The sequence below is a fragment of the Protopterus annectens genome, chromosome 1.part0 (genome assembly GCF_019279795.1).
Source record: "Protopterus annectens isolate FY-2018-M chromosome 1.part0, PAN1.0, whole genome shotgun sequence".
Taxonomy (NCBI): domain Eukaryota; kingdom Metazoa; phylum Chordata; order Ceratodontiformes; family Protopteridae; genus Protopterus; species Protopterus annectens.
In genome coordinates, this window is record NC_056725.1 from 866924962 (window position 1) to 866949349 (window position 24388).

The window sequence follows — 24388 nt, forward strand, 5'->3', positions numbered from 1 at the left end:
ATCACACAGGTGTGGATAATGATCTTACTGCTGTGACACACCTGTTTAGGTACCTCTGGCATTTTGCAGTGACAGCAGCCTGTGTCAGGTGAGATTGTTATTATTTACCAGGCTTGATAATGCAAGGATCATTTTAATTGCATGCTATCTGCCATAACACACATACACATAATGTATGGTGGTCCTGTTAATAGACACTGGTCAGACCTGCAATGCATCACAGTGGTTACCTATGTGAAACAATTGAAGACTATATGAAACATCTATACTAAACCTTCCAAATTGTCATTGCCAGATGTGTGGACAACAGTGAATACAATGGTGGAGGGTGTGTCTCACTGTAGGGACAGGTACTACATATCAGCATTACACATGTTGGGAATGCAAACAGTACTGTACAGAGAGCATATGTGTGCACACACTCTAAATGTGTTCGAGCTGGAGTATGACCGGCCCACAGGATACACCCTTGTGGATTATACCCTTGCTATGAATGTCACACAATGTCATGTGCTGACATGTCCATGACATGTAGTGGGCTGACTGCAACACTGCTCAACTATCCTGAAAAACATGATGTCTCCCATCCCATACATACCACCCTTTGTCTGCATAACCCTGTCCTCAGTGGAGCATATAACATATAAGGGTGTATGTCATATGGGATAACACTGACATGTGAAATAAGATGGCCATCACAACCATTGAACAGAACATGTGTACACATGGCCATGGAGGATGGCCAGAGACATGAAGCAACACACACACAGTAGAAGTGATGTACATGTGTGTACACTCTGTTGTACATTGGCTTGACACAATACAACTATGGCCTTTGTGTAATGGTGATATTGCAGATGTGAAACACTAAACATCATACAGGCATGTGCACAGCTTGTGTAGGCATAACATGAAACCACCACATAACATGTCTTGAACATCTTGAGTGTGTCACGACATGAAAGCATTCACCTATACAGTATCCAAATACATACATGTGTTGCACAACATACACATATAACCACATCAGGCCACAGATACAGTACATTCACCTTGCTGGTGTCAGACATCACTGTCATGCCTGCTCCTCATGTGTGTGAGGTACAAAGATGGCATGTGGGACACAGAGTACTGTTAATTTAGCCATGTGTGGGCATAGTTACCAGGCATCAGTAATATGGTTGCAGATGTGCAGGGGTGCCATCTGTATACCCTTCTGTGACCTGTGTCACACATTCCGCATTAGGGTTTAGTGTGTATACACTTCAGTGACGTGGGTCACATTCCACATTAGATATGTATTGTATGTGAACATACTCATGGCTATGAACTGTGTCAGTAGCTCACACTGTATAGCAATTGTGAAGCCACATGATGCCCTGCAATGGCTATGCACATCAGCTCAATGTGCAGTAAGTCACTACATATTTTTAGGGTGGACAGACAAGATTGCATCAGCTGAAGGCCCATGTTAGTATAACATGTCCCTGCATTGGGACACCATTACCGTACTGTAGATTTGTAGATTGGAAAGGACACCATTGTGTTACACATGTATGGTGGCATTCAACATGTCAGCAGAAGACATGTCATATTATATGTGATTGGCAAGGCCATACACCACACAGTAGGCCGGTGTACTGTAAACCTGTGCTGGTCTGTAGCACCATTGCAAAGTAGGAACAACCATGTCAAACATGTGTGTACAGCCAAATGCACAATGTCTAGACTCAGCTCAGGGGTAGGCGGAATAATGTTGAACAGACATGCACTGCTTTGGGGGAGATATGCAAGCTAGGGCTCAGGCAAACATAGTATGCAGTCAACATACCCTTCTGCTCATGTCCTCACACATAGGGGCAGTGGCCAACATAAAGCATCATTGGCAGATGTACAAAGGTTAGCGATGGTCTGTTAACATGTGGTGTATGGTGCACACACCATGGCAGTGTGGTGCAATGGTACAAAATGCATTCATTGTGTTGCAGGTATGGGGTATAGGCTACTAACACAAATGGTGCAATACAGGTATGTATGCTAACCACCACTATAATTATGTAAGGTGCATGCCGTCTGCTATAACACATGCATGCTGTTGTGTGCAACTCAGTGATGCATGATAAATACCACTATAATTGTCTAAGCTGAATGCCATCTGCCATATCACCTGCATATAGAGTGTGTGTCTGTGTGTTTGTGCGTTTGTGTGTCTGTGTGTGTGCCTGTGTGTCTGTGTGTGTGTATGTGTGTTTGTGTGTCTGTCTGTGTGTGTGTCTGTGTGTCTGTGTGTGTGTGTCTGTCTGGTATAGCTTGTAATGTACAGTTCGTGTCTTCCCCTCACAGGTGTTGATGTAGGTGCATTGCCCTCCTGCGGTCCACCTGATGTTAGTGTCCACACAGCCTCTAGCAGTGATGATGATAGTTTGATGCACAGGCAAGGTTGTCAGGGGATGAATATGTGCCGTTGGTAGCCATTCCACCTGTATCCCCCTCATCCTTGCACACAGTTCCCCTGCCTACACATACCCCATCACCACTGGCCATAGAGGAAGGACAGTTGGCGGGTGGTAGCATGGAACAGGGAAGTGTGGAGACTATGGAATATGTGCCTGCACACCATGATCCCAGTCAACTGAGTGGTGATGTCCCACACAGGCGTGTGCCCAGAGCTGCTCGTAGGAGGACCACTAGCCAACGTGCCCCTGCGAGACAAAGCACATCAGCTGGAGTCACCAGATGCATGTTTCGGGCTGTAATGGAGGCACAGGCACATGCTGAACATCACAACAGAGAAGGTCAGAGGCTTCAGAGGGCTGCTGTCCATTCATTAACTGACAACATCCAGGCACTTGCAAATGCTCACCATCATCTTGCAGATGTTTTGGATAGACGATTGGGTGACATGGTGGGAGTCCTTGACCATGGCATGTCATTCCTTGAGTGTGGAATGTTTGTGCTGGAACATCTGGTGGGAGTGAGGCTTCGGGCACATGGACGTAGGTCAGCTACATCACCTGTTGAAGGTCTACGTGAACATGCTACTGCACATGCCCGCTCCCATAGTGGTGGTAGCAGCAGCAGTACAGCTGGTGCTGTGCAGTCCACACCAGGACACAGCAGGCCACGTGCACATGGTCCTGGATGGTCCCAACAGGGACAAGATTCCAGTGGACATGTGTCATCAGACAGTACCCAATCTGGACCTCTCCCTGGTAATGCCCGTGCAACCCCTGGCAGGCGCAGGTCACGTGGCTGTGGCCAGACACCGTGAACTATGAAACCTGCCTTGAACAGTCTGCAGCTGTCAGTAATACCCATGTGTAGGCCAGCCACATGCCAGACCTGTGTGCATGCATGCATACACACACACACACACACACCAGAAACAAATGTAGGGTACCACAACACACACACGCATAACATCTACACATGCCCAATGATATCACAGGCCCTAACACACACACATGATGTCATCCAATAGCACAGCCTAGGCCTCTGGCAGACATTATTACCCTGTGCATATGATGATGCCTGTGCCACATCGCTGTCATCGACACCATAGGTGCAGGGACATGCTCATATGGTCTGATGCACAGGGTGAACATACTAGGTAGACAATTGTAGATTAATATTGTTGAGTAGTGTTGACAGGCAGCAGACATACCATGTATTACAGTTTTAAAATGCATTTTGTACATTTGACAGTATGTATCATGTGTAACAACACTAACAGCATGTTGATCTTGACGTTCTGCCTTCCTCTTTCAGGTGTAGTTGCATGTGCTGGGGGATGTTGGTGTTTGCGATTATTGTTCCATATATACATGTTGACTACCCACAAGTCAGTATGACAATACCTGCATGCACTTTGTAACTTCCACATCACAGTTGTAATCTCCCATGTTTCAATTATGTTTACTGCTCTAATGATCCAAGAGCATGATAGCTGTGTAGTAAGCTACTGTATTCAGAGCCGTCACATCCATAGTAGGTTACATCGCAGGTATAGTTACCTGGAGCGGGGAGGAGGTAAAAGAGTGGTATGGCGGATGACAAGGGTAAAGGCCAGTGGAAATAGTGGCTTCTCATTGGGAAGCAGTAATACCCACTGCCATGACAGCATGCAAACACAGACACACCCACACACTCAGGGATTCACAGACACAGTAACACACACTCTACCACACACACACACACACACACACACACACACACACACACACACACACACACACACACACACACACACACACACACACAATTGCTGGTGTTCAGATGAGAATCCCTGCCTATGTGCATATCATCATTATAGTACTATGCAATTACAAGACGCATCACAGAGATTACACATATACAGGTAGTCAGAATGGCCTAAGATCAAGGACACTGACAGGGATACTACAGTGCAGTGGGTATATGTGGGGAGGGGGGTCCATCAGTAGGCTATGTAACAACAGGTCACACCCCAGGGTGTACATGTTAACAGGCGGTTAGAATGCCCATCTAAGATTGATGATATCAACAGGGATACTAGATTGCATTTAGTGGATGGGGGGAGAGGGCATTAACATTTCACTACGGTAAAATACAGCCTCACTCCAGGGACCGGACAGCCATACACACTGACAGCCACACACACACACACACACACACACACACACACACACACACACACACACACACACACACACACACACACACACTATGGCATTCACAAAGATATACACCTATGTCACACACATACTGACACTTTACATGTGTGAGGTTCAACCACCTGCCTATGCCTTTCTTTCTACACTTCACTCTGTAATGATGTCAACAACAGTGTTCAGGAGAGTGAAAACATGTGGGATGTATTCCCAAACATACGTGACATATATAGACACACACACACCCACACATGCCAGTACTGTGAATCAAACACCTGACTATCTCATGATAGGTATTACAGATGTACAGCAATATCGCATTCGCTACAAAGCTTACTGACTCTTTCCTTTGCCAACTGTGCTGATATATGCACAATATATGCACAGGGGAGGTATTACTGTTACAGGTGTCATAAGGTTTGCCTTCAGTGTCACCCTTACTGCATTCTACATTGTCTGTCTTCCACTTCAATTAACAAAACCTGACCTTAGCAGTTACACAGGTTATTGTAGGAATGGTTGTAACACACCAGTGAACTGTCCTCAGTAATCATTCATCTGCAAAGTAGCCCCACCACTTAGTAGTCATGTCCAAACATCTGTCCATACCTCATGTACAGCTTACTGTACTTAGAGAATATCACCATATACAGTTGGCAATATTGAGGCTGTATTGCAACAGCATGATGTACTAAGACAACAGTCACCTTCAAACATCAGATACCACACACACATGGAATCTACACAAACATCAATACATGTACACATATGCGGTCTACATCAGTAAGTGCACTAGCAGGTCAAGCGGATACATTCCATATCTTCCCCACGCCATGTGTGAAACATAGCTGAGCATTACACCATAATGGATGTTGTATTCATGTACTGGTAGGACACAACCACCTTCACCGAGTAGCCAAGTGTACATATATGACAACAGCACATATCAGCAAGACACATTATTCCATGTCATCCTTCTACAAACTGTTACTTGACAGTGCCATGGTGAAGCCAGGGCACTGTAATGGTCAACAGTGAGCACATCATATCTGCCACACACACCTCATGTTTACTGGAAGAGTGCCAGCAATGTGCTCTGTTAGAGCTAGGCAGTACACTCAATCAAACATGTGCGAGGTCTGTGGCTTGTAAATATCTCACCCCAGCATGTACTGGCTATTGTGGTACTAACGCTAATGTCCAGACAGCACACAACATGCATGGCTTGCGATTGTTGACATGGGGTATATGTAGGAGCTGTGGCCACACATGGCTGTACATGTCATGAACATATCACCTGTGACTACTCAGGAACATACAGAGCAGAGATGGATTTCCCTGAGTCTGTCGATACAGGCCTTGTGTAGGTCCTATGATCCTGTTATTTGGGTATGTTTGTAGGCATTGCATTAGGTGGACATGTCTAATGACATACATGCCACATGGGGTGTTGATTGATATGATAGGTGTCATGGGTAACCAGTAGAGAGGGAATATTACCTCTGTTAACATAGATATCAAACCTTATGTACTGTTAGCATGCTATCTGCCATGTGCATGTGTGTAATAACTGTAGACACCTGTATGTAGAAAGGATAATGAAAGCTTTGGTAATGTCATTTATGTTGTATGCGTGTGGGATGTACACATCCAGGGCAGGTACAGGTAGGTCATATCCAACCATGAGGGTGTTGTTTACTGGTGTACAGCAACAGTCGGCCGTGTTAATGCTGACAACATCCGAGGGACCCTGGTATGTGTACAACTGAGCTGGTTACAAACAGTGGTATTATTGCATTGCATAACACATTATGCAGCTGTGTTTGTACATGGGTACTTTGCACAGTTGATGTAGGCCTAGGTACAGTTCACCAATCGAAGGTTATCTGGTGGTCTACCATACTATGTTATACCAAATATGGATGTGTGTTGGTAGTCTGGGGACAAGGTGGTGGATGTATATGAGGATACAACCTAGAATGCAGCATTTGACACTGTCACCTGTACCTGACTCATCTGTGATGAGTTATGTTGGAGTAGTGGTCTTTACATGTGAGTAGCCTTTATGAATATGTGGACACCACCACCTGGAATGGTCCATACCACTGTTATGGTCCACATATCTGGATATGAGTTATATGGTGGTAGTGCAATTGTGTACTACAGAGCCTTCAGCCAGGTGTTCCTCACTGCACAGATGTCAGTATTCCCCATTGTAGGTTCTACAGTGAGCAAATGAATTACTAAAGCCACACATCTAGCACTGGTTAGCATAAGCATCCAATGCAATTGTCTTGTAGGTGTCAGGGTATTACTTCTTTATGTAGGACATTTGCCTTGGAATGCGGCTATATGGGTAAATGCGACCTAGGTATTATCCACAGACATGTCAAACATGGATGCATTTGCTCTGTGTCGAAGGCTTGTTATTCTGTCCTGACAGCCTGGAATGACAGACTCTGTACAACTGTGTAATAACAGCAGGACATTGGCTTATTGTTTTAGTCTTGCAGTTGCCACTCATACCATGACATCACAGCGAGTGGCAATAATGTGCTTGGTAGCAAATGTCTCATGTAAGGTAACGGACAGCAGCAGAAATTGTATATATGACCAATGTGAGATATACTTAGTGTAGCAGTCCTGCTAATAATGACAACTACTAACACAGCCAGGACCATTACACAATGTGGCTCACACATTATGCTTGCACATGCCACTGTTCCATGTATAATGCCACTGTCCACAACCTGCTATCAATGTTTGCCTTTCAGGGCAGCAAGGTGTATGACACATGCTGTAGGTAGCATCTGCCTATGTGTCCCAGGTAACCTATTGTCTGTCATGTCCACACATGCATGAATGTGTATACTTAACATATATATGCCAGTACTTCATGTACATGCATGCATGTGTGTCACACAGCACAGACACAGTTATATCATTTACGGGCCACATACAGGTATCAGGTAGTAAACCAGTATGATGTGCATATATGCTGACTGGTAAGATGTACATAGCTGTAAACCTGTGTGTTTACAATAGGAGTCCATTACAATGTGTTCTGTAAATGTAAGTGTATGAGCATGCACACTGTGGCCTTCTGTGGTTAGAATCGGAGTGCATCCTAAACAGCCCTGTGCTACTAAGTGCATGAGCGTACCCACTGCCACCTTGTGTAATTTGAGTCAATGCATCCAACAAGCCCTTTGTTACTAAGTGTATGAGCATGCCCGGTATAACCTTGTGTAGTTGTAGTCATAGTGCATCCCAAACGGCCCTGTGCTACTAAATGTATGATCATGCCCACTGTAACCCTGTATAGTGATAGTAGTTGTCCATTCCACAGATGGGCATACTCCAGTTCAGGTTCATATTGTGCTACAACTATACCTCTCAGGCCTACCTATGTACTACCTGCAGATGATGTGTCTTGTTTGTGCATACAGGTTGTAATGACCACCTACTTTAAACACACAGGTTTACAGCTATGCACTTCATGACTGTCAGTCTCCCTGTTGTTGTCCTCAATCTTAGAAGTGCATTCTGACTGCCTTGGAATGTGTAATCTCTGTGGTGTGTTTTGTAACTGTGTAGTACTGTAATAGTGATCTGTATATAGGCAGAAGTTCTGATCCCACCATTGGCAAATGTGTGCATTTGTGTGTGTGTGTGTCAGCAAATGGCTAAGTGTGTTTGTGTGTGTGTGTGTGTGTGTGTGTGTGTGTGTGTGTGTGTGTGTGTGTGTGTGTGTGTGTGTGTGTGTGTGTGTGTGTGTGTGTGTGTGAACAAATGCCTGAGTGTGTGTGTGTCAGCAAATGGCTGAGTGTGGTTGTGTGTGTATTTGCGTCTGCATCCTCTCATGACAGTGGGTTTTGCTGCATTCCAAAGAGATATCACCTTTTGAACTGGCCTTTATCCTTGTCATCTGCTACACCTCTCTCTTCCCCCCTCCCCACTGCAAGTAATCAGTCCTGTGATGTCACCCAGCTCAGAAGTGGAATCAGAGTAAGTGTAATTGTATGTGTTCTGTGGCACATACCCCAACTGCATACCACTGTACTAGTTAGCTTTACATAGGCAAGACGTGCATGCACCATACTAACACGTGTGCGCATGTTTGTGTGTGTGACTACCCTGTAGCCAGGCATACACATGTAATGTCTTTTAGCACACCATGGTAGCCATCTGTGGTGACTGGTGTCTACAAAGTATTACATAGTTAGGAATGGTAAAGAATACACAGTCAAGCATGACTACAGTTGGGTATGTTATTTTCCTGTGCCACTGTCGAGCAGTGACACAGAAGTGGTCACCAGGGTGTAAGTCCATACCCATCATTCCCCCACCCTAACTTCACAATCCCTGGGGTAGATTACATTAGCCATCATTCCCCACCCCAAACTCCACATACACAATAACCATCCCTTCTCAGGCGAACTGATTAAGATTTAAATGTTATAACACAAGAGATGCCTCTGTTATGTGTACATGTCAGTTCCTTTGGAACCCTTCTGTGTCACAAAGGGTATTCAGACATATGTGTGTATACATACAGATATATATATATATATGGATATATGGCTATAGCTGTATCTTTGTATATGCATATATATATATATATATATATATATATATATATATATATATATATATGTATATATATGTATACATATATATGTAGTTATGACAGTTGTACAGATGTAGACTTGTCTTTGTTGTTTCACAGAGTACAGTACATTCAAGGGTACTGTACATATGTACACGAAGTGACTGTCCTACTTGTTTTCAGTACTGTGGAATACCTGTAGTAAGATGTGCATTATAAACTCCATGCAACATGTATCCAACCTAGATGGCTTAGGGGTACTTCTAGTGACCTCAGTGTACACAGTCCAGGGTTCAAGACCTCCAAGCCTTGTTGATGCTGTCAATTAGGACTGCATAAGACACTTTTAAGCAGGTGTAAATGTATTTTCATGACAGTAAGAGGCAGGTACACCCAGGTAACAGACATGTACAACTCGCAGTACACTTGAAATGCCCTTCTTTGGCATTCCTGCTGATGTCACCCACCTACGAATACACCTCTGGGATTGCTGTACCTCAAGAATCTCCATGGTGCATGCTGTAACTGCGCAATGCTGTAAGGTATTAAACTATTTTGGTAGGTGTTTTAATCCCAGACAGGCCAACTGTGTGTGTGTGTGTGTGTGTGTGTGTGTGTGTGTGTGTGTGTGTGTGTGTGTGTGTGTGTGTGTGTGTGTGTGTGTGTGTGTGTGTGTGTGTGTGTGTGTGTGTGTGTCTGAAAAAGAAACAATGCTTTTTAGAGTATGCACACTCTTTACAATTCACATACTCACCTTTGGCAATCCTGCTGATGTCACCCACCTAGAAATACACCTCTGGGACTACTGCAAGCCAGTATTTTCCATAGCACGTGCTGTAACTGGGTTTTGCTGAAGTGTGATAAACTAGGTAGATTGAGGTTCTATTTCAAGTGAGGCCAACTATGCGTGTGTCTGTCTGCCTGAGAAAGGAACAATGGTGTTTAGAGTATGCACACTCATTACAATTCACATAACCACCTTTGGCAATCCCGCTGTTGTCACCCACCTAGTAATACACCTCTGGGATTGCTACAACCCAGTAATCTCCATAGCGCATGCTGTAACTGCATAATGCTGTAGTGTGATAAACTAGTTAGGTAAGGGTTCCATTCCAAGACATGGCAGGTGTGTGTGTTTGACAGTCAGAACCTGTGTGGAGGTGGCTGTGAGTGTCTAACCATTGGACATGTTGAGAAGTTGATTTTGTAGTTTTCCTATATGGGGTCCGTATTATATGTCACAATGTCCACCTCACGAGGAGTACAGATGTCAATCAGTCAAGGGACTGTGTTGGCAAGCCATACCCCTACATCTGGCAAAAGGCCTGGTGAACAATGTATGCAACCCTACTATTACTCAGAATACGATCTGAACCCATGTGTCATACACAAACACACTTGCCTAGAATATCCCGCTATGTTGCTAGTACCCTGCACATTGATGACAGATAGTAAGCATGGTGTGATTGCAGAGGGCATGGCACCCAGTCCAGCAGTACAATAGTCACATAATTGCACACAATGTGCCTTCACTATGTTCCCCACTGGATGCCTGCAATATATGTGGTGCCATCAAATGTGATCCACGGAGGCCATACAATGCCTTACACACGTGCCCTGTATGGACTGATGCCACTGACACCAGGGAATACCTGTATCATGCTATCAGTGCAGGTGCAGGGTCAACCTGCTGTCTATAAGCAGGTCCTGCCACACCAGGCCAGTATTGGTATATCTGAGGCTAACAGTCTGTGTACACAACATGTGCCAGCCAAACCAGGTACACTTGTACATGTCACTGTACATTATTGTGGGACATGCACATCCCAGGCAATGTCCATATCAAGGACTATCAAACACAGACATTGCATGCATTGCAAAGCAATGGCCATACACAATGATAACCAGGATGTCAGGACAGTTCATACAATACCCATCTGTGTGGGACATTGCAGACACTACACCCCTGTACCACACTGCACACCATTGTCGGGTGGCGTGATGCCAAGGATTACCCCTTACCCAGCCTTGTACAGCCATCTTGCACAGCCAACCACTACACACCCATGAATCAATGCACACATGCATGTCAGTACTGGCATCTTGTGTCTGCGTGTGGGGTATGATGCTCCCAACCACAGTCATACCCGGTATAACTCCCATTGGCATACAGACTGATGTCAGACACATTCACATGCCCTAGCCTATAGAACCTCCAGATATCCCCCTGTGGTGCATGTAGTACCTGTGCATTACTGCAGTGTGGCAAACTAATAAGTGTATTTGTGGGCCTGGCAAAGTGTGGCAATGTGTCTGAGTCCCTTACAGAGTGTGGTTGTGTTGACAATGACATCCGTTCATGTGGAAAGCCATGTGTGCTACACCTAATGTATGTCTACTATATCTCTGTTACAAATGTCGCTCACCAGCACACATATATGTTCTTACAGCACACCAATATGTCAGCTTTGTGGCATATGGAGTAACTGCATGCACTTGTAATAGTAATGACTAGTCAGACAGGGGTTTGAACCCCTGTACTGATAGGTGTGTCACAGGCAATGCTTATGTTTTAGTCTCCAGGCCCTGATGTACTTTGCCTCTGTCTGTCCCTCCTGCATACTGTCTGGTGGATGTGGAGTTGTAAACCTGCTCAGCAGCAGCTTGTGTTTTCTAAGTGATGGTCATGATCAGGTGATGGCCTCTGCACCTATTGCAGTTCTCCTCTAGTGGATTGCATGTGGAACAGCTGTGGTGATGTTCCCATAGCCAAACACATGGAAACACAGTACAATATCTAGGAACATCATGTTGGTGTTTGCCCATGACAGTCGATGTGAGTGGAACCTGGATCTGGTGTTTGGTATACGGCATCACAGATGATATCTGGATGTTCCTCAAACAACATACACAGTGGAAAATTGCCTAAAGACAGGAGGGTGATGTGCCAGACATGACTACAGCATGTAAGTGTAGCTATGCTTCATTGAGATTACTGACAGTTTAACAAGTTGTGTGTGGCAATGGCTATTCTGCATGTTTTAAAACTGACAAGACAGTGCTCTCTTTTTGAGGGAACCCCCATCTGTAGGGCCATCTGTGGACTGGTCAGTGTGTGGAACCATTTTCTCCTGTGCTACTCACTGAACACACATCTGTGAACTGCAGAAGCAAAGTGTGAGGATTGCAGTCAGTACATGGTGACAGTGATGAGAGTTACTGCCATTGCATCCCTGATTGGGCATATGTCACATGAAACAGTGGTATGACAGTCACTGCCTGGGGTTCTCAGTGACATGCCAATAATGGGCCACTGTTCATAGCTGCAATCACAAGTCTTCTACACTTTGTACAGATGTCATGCAGTATATATGCATGTGTTGTGCTCCCTCTGTAAATGTATTCCATCTGTTGTGTTTGGTTGATGGTCATATCTATGCATGCTGTTATAAGAAATCCTGAATGATGTTGACTATTACTAAGCCATATCTGTGTTAAAACTGCAAAACCATAGGCTGTATGGGTTTGGAGGTCCTGGCAGAACTTCCCGTCCCACTTCAGCTGGCCATGGCACCGGGCACCAGCACATCTGGGGCACAGCCTTAGACCTCCACTTCTTTTGGCTCTGCACAACCTTCTGGTGGAACCACCACTGAAGATGGGGCTTGTCCCCCCTGGGAACAGGTCCAGACAGCAACTTGTCCACTGTCGTACAGTCCCAGATGTGGTGCGTAGGGGGCTCAATAAGGGGTTTCAGGCCAGATACACCAGCTCGAGGGCAGAGTGTCACATTTACAGGGTGAGCCTGCCTCTCCTAGACAGCCCCCAGCACAGCCACCTTTGTGGCTGTTTTGGTGCAGTGGTGGCTGCCCATGGCTGGGGACCTCCGTCCCACTGTTTCCATCTGGGAGCTCATGGGCTTGTGACTGCCGAACACCCCTCCCCGGCCAAGGTGTATCCCCCCACATGTGTCATATACTGACCCTGTATGCTGTCTTGTCTGTCATCATACCCAACCTATCCTCCACGAGCATACCTACTCTCCTTCCCCCACATCGCACTCTCACCCTACGGAAACAAAAGGCCGATCAGTTCTTAGTACAACATTTGCCCCATACATAGCTGTCCATTTCATACACGTGTCCACTGGACACATTTAACCCTTTTAATATGCATCACAACATACTCCAGTTGTCCTTACCCCTGTCTCTCAGGCACACGATCCTGGTACGCACATGACTTCTAAAGGTTCCAGGTGCACGTGATGCAGATGACCCCATTGTACACACAACACTACTGGTTCCTCTACAGTTACCCCATTTACCTTTTTCATGATGATGATGTTGCACACAGCACCTTGCAAGAGTACTGTTCACACATAATGATTGGACAGGAACTATTGTGTTAATGTAAATAAAATACAAAGAGTGATGTATTTGGCCAATGTACAAATGTTTGCGTGTATTAATGACACATGTCTGTCTGATGAAGTCTTGATATTACATAGGACAACACCACTACATAATACAGACATTGCTGGTGTTTTCCTTTTCATTCCTTTGTAATGCTTTGTTGTTACATGGGATGTTCTTGATATATATATATATATATATATATATATATATATATATATATATATATATATATATATATATATATATGTATGTATCTATATCTGGACATAAACACACACACACACATACATCTTCATGATGGAATATATTTCCTTTTCTGGTGAATGACTGTGCTGGATGATGTTTGTGATAACATCTAATGTCTGTATATCTGCCATGGCTTAGTAGTAAATCACATTAGCTGTGTATGCAGGGTCCTGGTTTTGAGCCTTGCAGAAGCCATTTATTTTGCTGCTGGGCAGAACAAAGCCAGTGGATATGGAATGATTAAGGCACATTAAAGTGGTTGTGAGTGAGTGTGTGCGGGTTTGTGTGGAGCTAAGCAATGCAAACCTCCAGTTACCGTTTCTTACACTCAGCCTCTACATTGCTTCACCAGTGTAATACTCGCATACCGGCAGCCAAACAGGCTTACACCCGCTTGCTCCTGCACTTGCAAATGCACTGCATTTGGTGTTTGCATCTGACACTCACACCCCTGGGTGGGAGTGAGGACTACGATATTACCTTGTGATGCCTATTACATCGGATTACATGCCTACAGTATTGGGAATGGCTGCACATTAGGAGAAAGCATGCCATTTGACTGTACGGAATCCGCAGCCTGTCTAGAGCTTGAGTAATATTATTGGTGTGTTCCTCTTACAATCTGCACCTGTCTGGCTAATACATGGGAACTGGCACTCTTCAATACAAACAAGTATTTGGGTTTTGGAATCCACATACTCCAGTCAAGTCATGCTACTTCATTCCTAATATTCTATCATCTTTCTAAGGTTGTAAGTGGAATATGTGTTTTCTGTCCCTATCAGACCTCTCAAATGACTGGGGACAAATATCAACTGAATCAGGAACATGTCATAACAACATCAGGGACACATTTAAATTATTAGTGCTATTAACCGGACACATCGACAGACTCCGAGCATATGAATTCATACACATTTTCTGAGGTAAATGATGTTTATAACTCTTAATTGTTGCCATTATTCATTACGTGTAATTCACCACCTTTCCTCCAAAAGTCACCAGTTTTAGAAGGGTTTAAATGGGACAGAGTTAAAATTTGAGTCAAAATCAGGGACGTCCCTGGAAATCGAGGACAGTTCAGAGGTATGGTCCCTATTTGATCCCCCAATGGTTTATGTCCTGTCCAGTGGATTTGCTCTTAGGGGTTGAGAGGTATGGGCATCAGTTATGCCCATTTTGGAATATTAATTACATCCCCGGGGCGGTCCCAACACCTGCACGCCTAGGCCCATAATTGCATACCCATAGTTCCCCCACCTGCCCTTCCTCTACAGTACTCAACCTTACTGTGGGTGCAGGTGGGGTATAAACACACCACTACACACTGCCCACTCTCCACGTGTCGGGACACATGTCGTATGTTGTGTTGACCCATGGGTTATCAGGCTTGCACAACCTACTGGTCCATGTACGTCTATAGCCTGGTTTGATGAATCATTACTGGGACTGACTGCGATGATCATTAATTTTTGGGTGTCCCACAAGGGACATCAATGTCTTTGTTTCAAGATTAGACCTGGCAGGTCTCTCCCACTGGTAGTATCCCGCCGGTGGTCTGGGAAGCAGTGGTGTGTTTACTTTTATTGTTTGTCTGTATGACTCACCGGCCTAGCTGGGGAGGGGGGTTGATGCTATGTGTTACACGTTTGTTTATTGGACCCCTCACCCCCATATGCACGGCCTGTGAACATGTGTAATTCGTAACTGCTGTATCATATCCTAGCTATATATATATATATATATATATATGTTGTTGTCTTTCGGCTTTTCCCAGTTAGGGGTCACCACAGCGGAACTCCGGTCTGCTAATGATTGGCAGTAGATTTTCATGAACGCTGAGGTGCCAGCTCGACGTTCAAACTTCAACGAAGGCATGCCCATTTACGCATGTCTTTCGAATGCCCACCCAACCGTGGGGAGGACATGCAGACTCCACACAGAAGGCATTCCGCTATATATATATATATATATATACATTACTATATACAGATATATCTGTATATGTCTGCATACATGTATATATTTATGTATTGCATTTATTGCTGTTTTTATATATATATATATATATATATATATATATATATATATATATATATATATATATATATACACACACACACACACACACACACATATATATATATATATATATATATATATATATATATATATATATATATATAAACAACATATGGGTCTATGGGTGTCTGCATATGTATATATCTATATGTGGGTATGTATATGTATTTTGTCTATGTATGTATACATTTGTACTATGGAGAGGGAGAGGCTTATCTCTATGTTGCTATGGGTAGATATATACACACACATACCTCCACATATATACATCTACATCTGGTTATTCGGTTCCTTGCCATATAGATTACACTTTGCTGCAGTGGGACTCGTAGTGGGTGTGGCTGCTCATTTGGCGACACCTCTGCCCAATGAACACATTTGCTTACATCCCTGGGGCTGTCCATATAGGCCCACATCAGCCACCACCTGCACATCTAGACCCATAACTAGCTACCCATAGTTCCCCACCCACACCTCCTCTACAGCAACAATCCTTACTCTGGGTCCTGGTCAGTTCTGAACACACCACTACACGCTGCCCACTCTCCACTTCAGGGATCCATGTCATACAATTGTCTCGACCCATGGGTTATCAGGATTTCCCACCCTTGTATTCCGAGTATGTATACACCCCCGGCAGAATGTTTGGTGTATCACCTTCCTTTGGTCTTGTCAATTTTTGGGGTGTCCCACAAGGGACTCTCCTGTCTGTGTTTCAAGTTTAGATTTCACGGATGCACTGCGTACCCCCTTGGTTATATCCTGCCTGTGGTCTGGGGAGCAGTGGACTATTTACATTGTTTGCAGGTTTGTGTGTATGTTTCCCATGTCCAGCTGGGGGTGGGGGGTGGAAGGTCATGCTATGTCTTTCATGTTTCTTGCTTGTGCCCCTCACTTCCATTAGCATAGCCTGTGAACATATGTCATTCTTATGTGCTGTTTCTATCATAGCTGTATATCTGTGTATATCTACACACACACACACACACACACACATATGTATGTATATATGTATATATATATATATATATATATATATATATATATATATATATATATATATATATGCATATAGTTTTTTTTATATATATATATATATATATATATATATATATATATATATATATATATATATATATGTTGTTGTGTCTTTAGGCTTTTCCCGGTTAGGGGTCGCCACAGGGGAACTCCGGTCCACTAATGATTGACAGTAGATTTTTATATGCCGAGTTGCCAGCCCTGATGCACAACCTTCAACAAAGGTATGCCCATTCACGCATGTCTCCACACAGAAGAAGCTCTAGCAGAGAATCGAACAGGACAATGTCTATCTGTGAGGCGACAACGCTACCGCAGCACCACCACCGCAGTTATAGATATATATATATATATATATATATATATATATATATATATATATATATATATATATATATATATATATATATATATATATATATATATATATTTATATATATATATATATATATATATATATATGTGTGTGTGTGTGTGTGTGTGTATCTGTAAAGCAATGCATACCCCACGCAAATGCACTTACACACGCTTACTGGTGTTTATATATGCTTAAACCTGCTTACTAGGATTTATTCATTATGACACTGGCACTTTGCTCCAGTTCACTTTTAATTGTTATTTTGCAGGTTCTACAGTGGACAGATGTCGAAATATGTTCATGTACAGATTACCAATGTTAAATGGTATGTGATGCAGTGGGATTCGGAATGGGAATGTCTGTTCGTCAGGTGGTTGCTCTAACCAATACACTATTGCGGTGCTGCTTCATTTGCATATATACCCATATACCCATGGCACCTGGTTCCCCAAACACCCAACCCGACGCCTCCCTAACACTGCAGTCATCCATTCTCCAGTTGGATTTGAAGTGTATCCACACCACTACACATTGGCCACCCTCTCCTCCTGTAGATCCATCCTATTGGTTGACTCACTCCACGTATGCTCAGAACTCCCAAACTTTTAGTCCACAAACATTGGTGACATGGGCGACCAAAAGGACACTATTTGCAATTTTTGGGTTGTCCCACATGGGACACGCATGTCTTTATGTCAAGATTAGACTCTATACTTCATTACATGCTTACTCCCGTTAACATGACACTACAATAAATTAATAAGTATGACTATGTGGCAATGCATATGTTACACATGAGAGCCTAATTATGTACATCTTTGGTGTATTTCTTTTACAAACAGACCAATTTAGTAATTGGCTTTGCCGTCACAGGCAAATCACAGGAATGATTCCATGTGTGGGAAAGCCCTCACATTTGATTTTTTCAGCATAGCACTGACTTCGGACATTGTACACACTTCTGAATTTTAGCAGTTTCGTCCCTTCTCTCTTATGCGCAACCTATTATGCTATCTGCTGTCAAGGTTTGTAAGGGAACATTCATGTTATTTATGTCTGCAAATGGAATTAATGTGTTACAGAGAATGTACTTTTACATATAGATGTCTAACAAACTCGCTGACCTCCGTGGGGCAGTCCAATTAGAATTAGCCCATCCAACCCTGGCACGCCTGGATCCATAATTTCATACCCATAGTTCCTCCACCCCACCTGAGTTCAACATACACACATACCATTCATTGTCCAGTTGCTATCGCAGCCATGACACACCTCCACACATTGGCCTCTCCCAAGCGTTAGGGGCCATACAAGTATGTTGTCCCAATCCATGTATTCTCAGGCTCTCCCACCATTTAGTCCTTGAACATACCTGCCCTTGCTTGTGTAATGGTCAGATGGCCAAATAGTCTATCAGTTTTTGGGTAGTCCCACCAGGGACTACCCTCTGTGTGTAAAGTAGACTTAGCAGATCAACAATGTTACTCCCACTGGTAATATCCTGCCTGTGGTGTGAGTAGCAGTGCTTTGCTCACTCCTGCCCAGCTTGATATGACATACGCTGACAGCGCTATATAATACTGGGGTTGCTGTTGATTCCCTTCTCATTCCCTTTGTATGCTTTATTGTTCCATCATTCTTTCTTCATATATATATATATATATATATATATATATATATATATATATATGTATGTATATGCACATATATATATATATATATATGTATATATATATATATATGTATATGCACATATATATGTATATATGTATATATATATATATATATATATATATATATATATATATGTGTGTGTGTGTGTGTGTGTGTGTATGTATATATATATATATATATATATATATATATATATATATAGATATATATATATATATATATATATATATATATATAAATTATATAAATTATATATCTGAACATACTTATATACATTTCCTATGCTGGGCACAGCTTAGACCTGAACAAGCACACTCAGACTTGCTTACTGGTACTTTTATAAGTTTACTGCTGCTTATTTGTGCTTACACCTGCTTACTAGTGCCTTATTCATTATGACAGTGCCACTTTGATTGAATGACATTTAGTTAAATATCTCATGCGATGCTCTTATGTCAGTTTTACAGCAAAACAACATTCATTCCACATGGAAAATGATATGTACTATTGTTGGGCTTGAACCATGAATGCCTGTTCTTTAGGCAGATGCTCTAAACACTACACTATTGACATTTATGTTAATTCCTCATGTTTTTCTGTATTTGAATTAATTTGATGTGTAAGCTATGCTCGGTGGAGGGCAGCAACATGCAAACATGCTGCGCTTTGCTTACACCTTCGATATTGCAGCAATTCAAATGTATAATAGGGACACGGGGAATCTAATTGCGAAAGTTCTAGGGGCAGGGCTCAACATTCCACTACATGCTTGTGTGTTTACTACTTCAATTTTATTTCACTGTTCATGGACACTGGTATGCTTAGCATACATTTCAGTATCCATGGACACTGAATTACTGACTTACTATTAGAGGCGGGCTCTACTAGTAGGCAGAGTAGGTTGTGCAACTGTTGGGGCATGTTTACACCCCGTAGAGCACTTGTACATGCCCCCTGCACTTGCACATGTTTCCTGTGCACGTTGGGAGTACAGCGGCACACCCTCATACATATTCATATGGAGCTGCTACACCATCTTTAGTGAGGATGCTCAGCACAAGGCTAAAACCGTCCTTGTGCTGAGCTTCTTGATTCCCTGGGTATGTATAACAGCAATATGTACACCCCCAGGTCACAATATCCCAGTACTAGAGTATATCCTGTCCTGGACATCAAGTATTATCTCCAATGAATCCATTATCCTAGGTGATATTAATATTAACTGGTAAACCTAACATTATAATACCCAATTAAGAGTCAAAAGCTTTTTGGATTCTCACAATTCCTTACTACACCAATTAGATATAACAAAAAGTACTCCCATGGTTCAATATTAGATTGGATCATAGTCTCTGACCCAAGTAAATGTATCCTAGCTGGGACCCTCATCAGTCCAGTAAATAGTCATTTACCAGTGTGTATGCTCATATAAATATTTTCCACATCTCCAAAGAACATCACTATATATCAACCTACAATCTAAGTAAATGTATCCAACACTCCTTTCTTAACATACTGCAATCTATCTACTGGTCTTTCCTACAGACTCCACCTCTTGACAATGCTGTAACCCATTTGATACTACATTTCCAAATATCTTTAACAGTGTAGCTCTTCTTTGCTCCAAAAGAATAAAAATCAGTCATGCTCCACTGTTAACAAAGTCAACTAAACAACTAATGTCACATAGGAACAAAGCATGGAAATAATAGCTAAACAACAAAACCAATTCTAATCTACAAGTCTTAAGCACCCTGATAATCAGATGAAAAAAACAAGTTATTATAGACAAAATTACTTCTAAACCAACCTCTAAACTGCCAACAAAAACAAGCCTAAATGATTCTAGTCAATCATAAATTCACTACTTAATCCTAGAACTCAAACCAATGCAAACCCGCATCCTGATAAATTAGCTCTTCAAACTGTGACTATTTTTAATATATACTTCATTGACAACATAGCCAGCCTAACCTCAATTATCTTCAATCCACACATAAACCTAACTCAATATTTTCCTAATGTCACTCTATCAATGCCACCTCCTCAAAACATATCCATCTTCTTTCCTCACCAAATACACCCATAACAGCTTTACATATACTCCAAAACATTTCTCTTCAACTATTCTCTACAAATCACATAAAAACACTTTTATATAAACTCAAACCCAGGTCAACCACTGCAGATAACCATCCAGATGAATATATTGAACTAGCAGCTGATGCTATATCTTATCTAGTCAGCATACTCAATAATAGATCACTCACTGAACTATATGTCCCGGCACTATGGACAGTCTTTCATTATTCCCTTGCACAATGGGGATAACCCCACTGAAGTATTCAACTTCTGACCCATTGCTATCCCCTCTCTCCAACATATTAAGAGAATTGTGTCCATCAGCAGATCCTCAACTATGTTCTCCAAAATGAACTTCTAACCTTCACTTCACATTGTTTCAGGCCAGCCTATTGGGCCATAACAGCTCTACTTTCTTTCCAGGACACAGTGAGCAGTGTTAGAGATTCTGGCAAAATTGTTTCCTCAGTATTTATTGACTTCTATTAAGCCTTCATTACTGTTTCCTATTCCATACTCCTACATTGGCTGTCTAACCTTGGTTTCTCCTCTTCCTGCATCAGTTGTTTTTTCTAGCTATCTATCCAACAGACAACAATTTGCAAAATGGCAAGGATCCCTCTCACCATACCTCTCAATCATTAGCAGTGTCCTCCTAAGGGTCCCTCCATTGTTCCCTTCTTTTTAATATTTTTATCGATAATCTGCATATTCCCTCCTGTCAAAGCTCTTTAGTTCAATATGCAGATGACTCTATCATCTACTCCTCAAACAACTTGTCCCACCTATAGCATATAACCCAAGAAGTTTTCTCCTCTCTGTAAACATGGTTTAATGACTCCCAACTGCTGCTAAACCCTAAATAGACCAAACCCCTCCTTTCTACCCCCCAAATAAACAATTTAGATAAATCAAATTTTAAAATCCACTCCCATAATAATACATAAATTGAAATAATTCCACACACTAACCTCCTAGGTGTGACTGCTCATGATAATTTAAAATTTGATCTCCATATCCAAAAATAGTATTAAAAACACATAAAAAGTGGTCATTCTCTAGAAAGTATTATTTAATTGCCTCTACAAGAATTACACTAATCTTTACATATGTTCTACCATCACTCCTTTATGAAGCTCCTAATCTCACAAATCTCCAAATCTCACTAAAAGCAAATATTGCACCTTGCTAGAATAAAATAGCTAAATTTACAAGTAACTCCACATATTATATCCATCACAGAATTCACCTTCAGTGTCTCAAATGGCTTGAGCTACTACAACACCTTCAGGTAAAAACGACAGTTCACAATACAAAAAAACTTTATTGGTTCCCAAAGAACAACACGGACTAGAGGCAAAATAAAATAACTGAATAAATTTATAAAGCACTTTTCGTCGGGTGCATTGACCCGACTTCCTCAGACAATATAAAATAGTTTACACAGCATTTAAATACATTCAGAAAATCATGTGACAACATAATTTACATATTAGATTATATTAAAACAAATTCCTTATTTTAATTGTTAAATTGTTTAAGAAATTATTTAAGAAAGACAACCTCACTTCTCGTGTTTCTACATCCGAATATCATTTACTATAAAAACTACTAGTTTTAAATTTATTCAAATTACCTTAAAATGCATATAATATGTATATCTGTATACATCTTAAATACTTATTTTTCACTTAAACCTTGTTTATATTACTACCTCTAATTAAATTAAAAATACTTAGTTGCTATGATGTATAATTCTTAAACATAAAAGTAGGATACTATTATCTATTCAAATTCCTATGTTTTAAGTAGGGTAAAATGGTGCAGATCTCATTAAGCCCTGGGGGATGGTGAGCATCTAATCTAAGTTGCCACAACAACTCTAATTGTTCTAATAAATAGGTATTAGGGCCTTCTCTTAATCCTTGGATAATTTGATCTATGACCGTAAATCTAAATCTATGAGATGGTTGTTGTTCAATGTGTTTCACCAAAGCATGTTCTATCTTATTCTTCCTAATACTATAGAGATGTTCATATATTCTTTCCTTTAACTTTCTGTCAGTTTTTCCTATATAAAATACTGGACAGAAATCCCATTGAGCTAAAGAGACCACCATTTTTTGTGTTACATGTAAATCTTTTCTTAATATAATGCATCCTATTCCTTATAATGAATTTCTGCCCTGTTGCAATGAAGCCACAATAGTTACATGACTCACATTTTAACATTCCAGGTATTCTGGTAAAGTTTGTGTCATGTATTTCTAACAAATTCTTCAAGTTTCAGCTCCTTCTAAATACATTTGGCCTATTCCCTATTTTATTAGCTATATGTTTATCATTAACTAACAAATTCCAGTTGTTTAAAATTACCTATTTCCTAATTTATCCTTTGAGTGAATCACACCCATCAATGAGATCCACAATTAATTCCAGTTCTATTTTACAGAACCTACATTTGTCTGTTTCTCCCACTTTTCTTCTTTACAGACTTTGAAAACCAGCTTGTACAGAACCTACTATCATCTGTATATATGTTTAGTATATATATTCAATATATATCAATGATCACTTTGCTGGTGTAAAAAATATTTGACATTATGAACATTCAATTATATGTATGCTTCCAGTATCTATCTATCTATCTATCTATCTATCTATCTATCTATCTATCTATCTATCTATAGGTACATTCGGGTATGGGGGCTTGCACCAGTAAGAAATGTTTATTGCGTTTTGTGTCTCTGGGAATGTCACTGTTTTATGTCCCATGATTTTAGGTATTTTGGGTTCCTATAATCATACGTCAATTAAACAAGATGCAATGGGCCCCATAGTTTTACTTGTTTTCAGGATAAAAACCCACCGAGTATTCCAAATCACAAAAAAAGTTTGTTATATTTCTGAAGAGGTGGCATGCTGCAATCATACTAAGGTAAGAGATGTTGTACCTACCCATAATTTCTAAGTACATGACACTACTTTCCTGCATCTATTCTGCAGTTTTACCTGCCAAGACATTTGTGACCACATGCACTTCCTGTAATCCAAGTGAAGCTTCCTCATTTACTAAACAGCCATCTTTGTCCTCACTCAGATGGGGACATTCTGCTTATTTTCCCCAAATCACACATAATTGCCATAGCTAGGAGACTGGAACTGATTTCCTGCAAAATAAAATTCCACCCAAGCTATTTCCCTGTGAGTATCCTAGTTCTGTCATAATTATGAT